Below are 6662 nucleotides of genomic sequence, written 5' to 3' on the forward strand. Positions count from 1 at the left end.
TGTCTCCCCGGCACTGCCGGCCCCGCACTTTCCCTCTCTCTGCCCTTCCAGCCGCTGCTCCGGCCCTGGCGCTGCTGGATCCCGCCCCTGGCACCGTGAGTGACCCCGGGGCCGGAGCTGCTCCGGAGCCTCCCCGACACCGCAGCAGCTTGGCGAGCTCCCAGCAGAGCGCCCAGCCCCGGGCACTGCGCGCTGCTCTGCATCCCTGCCATCCCCACGCTCCGAGCCAGCTCCCGGGAACAGTCCCTGGCCACTTCTATTCCCCAGGGTACGCACAGGCAGCCTCGGTGAAACAATCCCCTTCGCTGAATCCGCTAGAAGTGTAACACAGGAAAACCACAGACAGATATAGAGAGCTGAACTGACCCTTTGAGGGGCAGCAAACGGGACAGATAGAAGAGTGTGGATGGAAGGAGGAAAGAAGGAGCCTAGAATAGATCCAGCCATGCTGTGTAGCCACACTTCTTGCTCTAGCCCGTATTTGCAGGGCTGTCAGGAGCCACTGACAGAGGACATCCCATTGTTTTCTGCATTTATGTCTTCATTCATACACACACCCCTCGCCACGTAAAAGGGAAATAAAATGAATGATAGCTGCAAACAGAACAATTCTATGCTCTCAGGGGATAATCACTATTATAATCACTATAGGGGATAATCACTATTACATTTCTGCAGGATTTATTACAGGACTTAAATACAACAACTTGTAAATTTGGTTAGAATGACAGCAGCTCAGCATGCTGAAAATCAGATGCCCAGAATGTACATTTAGCTTGAAAATTTGACAGCTGTTTGGAAATACTGGCCTGTTTATGCACAGTTACATCTGTGCATCTCCAGCAGAGAACAGAGCTGCTTTGCTTTGCTCAGAGGCAGCAGCCCTGTGCTGCTCATCCCTCACTTACCCAGGTACTAAAGCTGCTGCCTGATTTGATCATACTGACCGCCTTAACTGCACAAAAACATGTCCTTTAGCCTGAGCTGGGCAAGAATATATAAACTTCACTTGTTTTATATAAATACACACATATATGTATATAGCTGTTTTGTAACCTTCCACTGAAAACTGCCAACAAGCCAACAATACTCACTATGACCTGTGGGCTGCAATTAATTGTATTTTAACACTGGAGTGTGTGAATTAATTGACAGCTGTACTGGAGGATTCCTCCACCCTGTTGGACAGAATGCCACCAGGCACTAATAAACAAGAGTCTCCAAAGCACAACACCCACAGAGAATCTCCTGACACAACACCCACCTTCTCCCCTCTCCTCCTCCTCCTCCACAGATCCAGTTGGTTTCACAGTATATTCTGCAGCCTTACTACTCCAGGGAACGTTTTCCATGCTTGTTGAATAAAGATGCCAGAGAGTTTGCCTTGGTTTTGTTTGGTTTTGTTTAATGGGAGCCTGCCCCGTGACTCCAGTGTCAGGTACTTTGTAACATTTTTCCTGGCAGCAGTAACACTAACAGCAGGTTAGCAAACATCCTCAGTAATTCAAGTCTTCACTTTCAAATAAGGGTTTGTAAATAAGACATGAGTTGTTCTTGCTTTCTGAACATTCATGTTCAGCGTTTGTTCTGTGATTTGTTATATCAATCATTTCCCTTAAGTAATTTTTGAAACAAAACAGGCATGGGGCACTTATTTGTGTAACAAAACAAAACAAAGAATGGCAATACAGGCCTATATTCAGGTAACAGAACTTAGCATAACAGTGCTGGATGCATGGTTATACACAACAAAACAGTAAGAGTTGCCTCTAAATCTTAATCACAGGCTGTAGCATAGTTTCAAATGCTCCATTTTAATGATTTTTTTTGTTGTTGTTGCTAATGTAAATAATATTAAATTATTGTGATATTATTTTTCCATTTAAAATACATCAAACTCTAAACCATTCACCACGGTAAGTTCTCTCAGCTCCAGGATGTTACACACTCACAAATGAGTAAGGATTTGCTCAACCAGCACACCAAACAGCAGCTCTGCTTTCCTTCTACATCCTTCTCAACAAAATGAAAACAAACTAATGAGATACAGAAATATGAAGTATGAAAATATTGGACTAACTTGCTTTCACATGTATTTCATCTGCCTGGAAACAAATGCCAAAGAGCTGTAAAACTCCAGTACAACTTCAGCTCACTGCTCTGAGTTCCTCAAGGCAGACACATTTTGGAACAAGTTTCTTTTACTCTTTGGAAAGATTTAGTGAATAAATTTCTCAGCTTATATGTCTTTAAAAAATCATGACAGGATATCAGCATTTTTAGAAAGGGACAAGTAATTTGTCAAATGTTTGCCAATCTCTCCTACTCTTTGTGTCTCCACAGGCATGAGACAACTTGGACTTAAAATAATAAATCTAGATGAATACAGCACCACCACAAACCATGCCTCTTTGGTAGTTTGCATCTTTCCAAAGTATAAAAAAATTTAACACCATACACATTTTAAGGCTTAGCAAAGACCCACACAAACCAGTCATGTACCAACTCAAGCCCCAGCCAGGATTAGAGTGCCAGTGATTTGTGGTTTATAATTGATATTAATCTGTGCACGAGAAGTCCTTCACTGGACACAGAAATTACACTTCTTAGATATTTAAAGACACATGCAATGCACTTATAAATAAATATTGTTTCATAAGCAGAAACTATGAGAAGTGGTATGAGGAAGTGGAGTCAGATTTGGCAACATCTCCATGCCACATGCAATCTGGGCACACAACAGTCTCCTCATATCACTTGAGTATCTTTAAAACATGGCAAATATCACACTCTTTGAGAGATTCTAGTTTTATTTTGAGGATAGTGATGATTAAGAGCCTAACCTTACCAGCCTTTTTACTTCAGTGAAAAATTCAGCCTTCCACCTCATAAAAAGTCATTCAATATTTAATTTAACAGACCTGGCCCTTTGAAATGCTGAGCACTCTACTTCTAAAATATTAAGAATTCAGAATTCTACTGACTAGCACCTAAGACAGCAGTAGATATCAGAATATAAGGAAGTTCTACTTTGTTCTCCTGATTGTGCAACTCTTTTCAGTTTATCAGTTATTGATTGGCACTACATGCACAGATTTCTTTCCTTGTCATTTGACTATACATTAATCACTCTTTACAGAGATTTTATGCCCAGCCCATGTATGTACTCACCCCTTCATGCAGCATCTTGCAAGGCTGAAACACAAGCTGTTTTCCAGAATCTCTTCCCCTTCCATTTCATGTGCAGATTGGTGATAACAAGCAGTTCTTCATCAATAAAAAGCCACTGACATTCTTAAAAAAATAAAAATTAAGAGTCAACAACATTTCCCAGGGCTTATTATATAGATTTTACATAGCTATGATGTAATATAACTTAAGAAAAATAATTCTTTATGCTTCTTCTTCTTCTTAAAAAAAAAAAAAAAAAAGCTTTCATTTCACTTGGGCTAAAATTATTTTTTAAATGACTGAGTTTTTTAATATGTCCCTAGTTTTACAGCAGGGCCACACTGACATCTAGCTAACCAGGGAATACAACTGGTATATCCCAATATAATTCTGATCTTTTCTCCTTCATACTTAAAGGATTCAAAACCACTCAACTGAGAACCACTATAGTGACAGCCCTGTGCTATTTCAATTATCTGTTATAGAGTAAAATACTTTTACTCCTAAAGAGCATTCTCACAAATGTCCAAGTCTTTCTGTGGACACATTTAGAGTAGTTATGATTTCCAAGGTGCACACACAGCCCCATGAGATGTCTTTGCAACTTTGAGCTTTATTTTGAGGATTTACATTCCAAAGGTAAAGATTGTGTTTTTATATGTTTTATAAAACCTACATAAAGAAAAGGACACATAGCTAAAAAAATACCAAACAAATTAAAGATTCAAAGAGATCTTGAGAAAGTGGATGTAAAAAAAAAAAAAAAAAGTTTAAATTCCAAAATGATGTAAGAAAATGTGCTTGTACATTTAATAAATATAAATTCAACTTCATTTATTTTCCAAGACAAGGATGGTGTTCTCTTTTTTTGCTCCTGGCAAAAATATGACATGTGCAATAGAAAGAGAGGTCAAAACCCAAATCTCATCAGGAAAGCAAAAATATGACATTTGCAATAGAAGGAGAGCTCAGAACCAAAATCTCATCAGGAAGGCTACAGACAAGACAAGAATAGAACTGTTTGCAATTCTGAAGTACAAGCTGCTTCTGAAAAAATAATAAGAAAAATTATGTTTCCTTGCCCACTTTGGGACAACAGTGAGCATTACAATCCATTTCTTAAACAAAATTAGTATCTTAGGCCATATATCCTACTCTCCTGTAGGACATTATTGTCCCTTATGTAACACTCCACACATGAAATATTAAAAGAATAGCAACACAAAATCACAACTGCAGTGTAACCCTCTCTGCATGGTTTAAAATCCATGATACCCTTCATGAAGACATAACAGTGTTAACAGAAAATGAGGACACTGAAGAACTGCTGAAAAAGCAAGTGACAAACCCACAAGGTGTTTCCAATGGGCAGCCCAAACTCCCCATGCACCTGACTGCAGAGGATGACAGTCAATATAAAGCAGCAACAGCTTGATAAGAATGTTTTTTTTGGACCATGCTAAGAGTTCCTTCCAAACATGGGAAAAGACAGCGAGCATGCTGTCTGTGGAGTTCCACAATCCTCTGATAAGCTCTGCACACTCTCATCCTTCCAACACCCTACATTGTATTCCTTGACATTCCCAAAGTTGCCACTCCAAGTCACCAGGAGCCGAGGGCGGCTGGGGAGCTCCTGCCAGCCAAGGTTGTGACACTGGTTTAGGTTCAGCAGACGTGTGACCACATCACATGAACCACGACTGCCTCACTTCCAGCACGAGACCAGGTAGCAGCCTCAGTGCTGAGTCCGTGATTCAGGATTTACAAAGGAAACACTTTTTTTTTTTTTTTTTTTTTTTTTTTTTTACAGCTGATCCGTTTTGCTGCCTGCAAAGCAAATTTTAAAAGGTGAGCAGTGCCAGACGCCGATGAGAAAGTCTGTGCATGTTCTGTAACACAAGGAGTTTGACCACGATTTTCCTTCACAACAGAACTTATGCAACACCTTTATGAGTGCAGTACTACTAAGACACCCAACGCCAAAAGTGCCAAACATTATCATGGCAGATAATCCCGTGTGACGAATCCTGTGCTCACACTACTTCCATCAGAGAGCTGAGGAACAGCTCCCCGCGTCACTGAGTGAGTGAGACTGGGCCAATCTTAACACGAATACAAGGCAACACCTTTTCGCACTCCTTTCCATTGTTACTTCTGGAATGCTTTTTGAAAAGCAAGTATCCAGCCCCACGGGGAGAACCAAGAATTCGGCAAATCACAAAACAACCCCGGAGGCGTTTCCAGTGATCTGCTCTCCCCCAGGACAGAGGACCCTCCTCTGCCCAGCCGACCGGGAACAGCACAACCTGCCTGAGCCCAGCCACCAGCGGGATCCTGCAGGCACACACTTTCTACCTAGTGCCCGAGTTCATCCCAGGTTAAGGACAATCCAGATGTTCCATTTAGGAGACATGACAGCAGCCAACCAGCCCCTCCTGTGACAGGACATTTCCCCCTCCTCCAGCGCCCCGAAATCCATCTCCCCTGGGGTTTCCCCGGTGGCTCTTTACCTGCACCCGGGCTGGCTCAGCCCGTCCCGCAGCCCCTGGGCCCCGTTCCCGCAGCGGGAGCCGCTACAGCATCTCCCCGGGCCGGCTACCTCGTCCCGCCGTCCGCCGCCGCTCCGCCGAGGGCTTCACACCGCGGGCACGGAGAAATAAGTAATAGCGAATAGCAAGGGAGGGGAGGAGAAGAAAGGACAGGTCATTAGCAAAGCCGCCGCCGCCGCGTTCGCCAGGCGGGGGCGTCACCCAAGCCCGGGCGGGCGCTCCCGCCTCCTGCCGAGACACGGCGCGGCGCGGGCGGGGGGCGCCCCACAGGCAGTACCGTGCATCGCTGTCGCGGGCCGCGCAGGGCAGGGCCGGGCCGGGCCGAGCTGCGTCCCCGGCTGGCGGCGGGGAAGGAGGGGGAGCGGAGAAGGAGCGGGAAGGGAACGGGAACGGGAGCGGGGCGGGAGCGGCCGGTGACAGGTCCCGGAAGTGAGGTCGGCACACACCTCCCGCCGCCGCCGCGCGCCATTGGCGGGGCGGGGGCGGCCCCGCTCCGCTCACACCCCTCACTGTCCTCATATCCCTCACTGCCTTCAATGTCCTCACACCCCTCACACCCCTCAGTGTCCTCACAACCCTCATACCCCTCACACCCCTCACACCCCTCACACCCCTCATTGCCCTCACACCCCTCACACCCCTCACTGCCCTCACACCCCTCACACCCCTCACTGCCCTCACACCCCTTACTGCCCTCACAACCCTCATACCCCTCACACTCCTCACTGTCCTCACACCCCTCATTGCCCTCACACCCCTCATTGCCCTCACATCCTTCACTGTCCTCACATTCCTCACACCCCTCATTGCCCTCACATCCTTCACTGTCCTCACTGCCCTCCCAACCCTCACTGCCCTCACACCCCTCGCTGCCCTCATTCACCTCACATCTCTCACTGTCCTCACACCCCTCACTGTCCTCAGAACCTTCACACTCCTCAC

The 6662-nt window shown here is 45.4% G+C and overlaps 1 protein-coding gene across 3 annotated transcripts in view; it reads right to left on the reverse strand.

Moving 5' to 3' along the window:
- PPARA (peroxisome proliferator activated receptor alpha) overlaps positions 1-5841 on the reverse strand; it is a 28927-nt gene extending 23086 nt beyond the window's left edge. For 2 of the 3 annotated variants that reach the window (XM_083859764.1, XM_083859760.1), the window contains exons 1-2: positions 5682-5786; positions 3172-3294 (exon numbers count right to left, since the gene is read on the reverse strand). The gene's annotated coding sequence lies outside the window, so the exon portion shown is untranslated. Of the gene's footprint in view, positions 1-3171; positions 3295-5681 lie in introns of all 3 variants that reach the window. The other variant, XM_083859761.1, reaches the window with a different exon arrangement.
- Between the last annotated feature and the right edge of the window lie 821 nt (positions 5842-6662).

The sequence above is a fragment of the Zosterops lateralis genome (genome assembly GCF_965231275.1).
Source record: "Zosterops lateralis genome assembly, chromosome: 4".
NCBI classification, from domain to species: Eukaryota; Metazoa; Chordata; class Aves; order Passeriformes; family Zosteropidae; genus Zosterops; species Zosterops lateralis.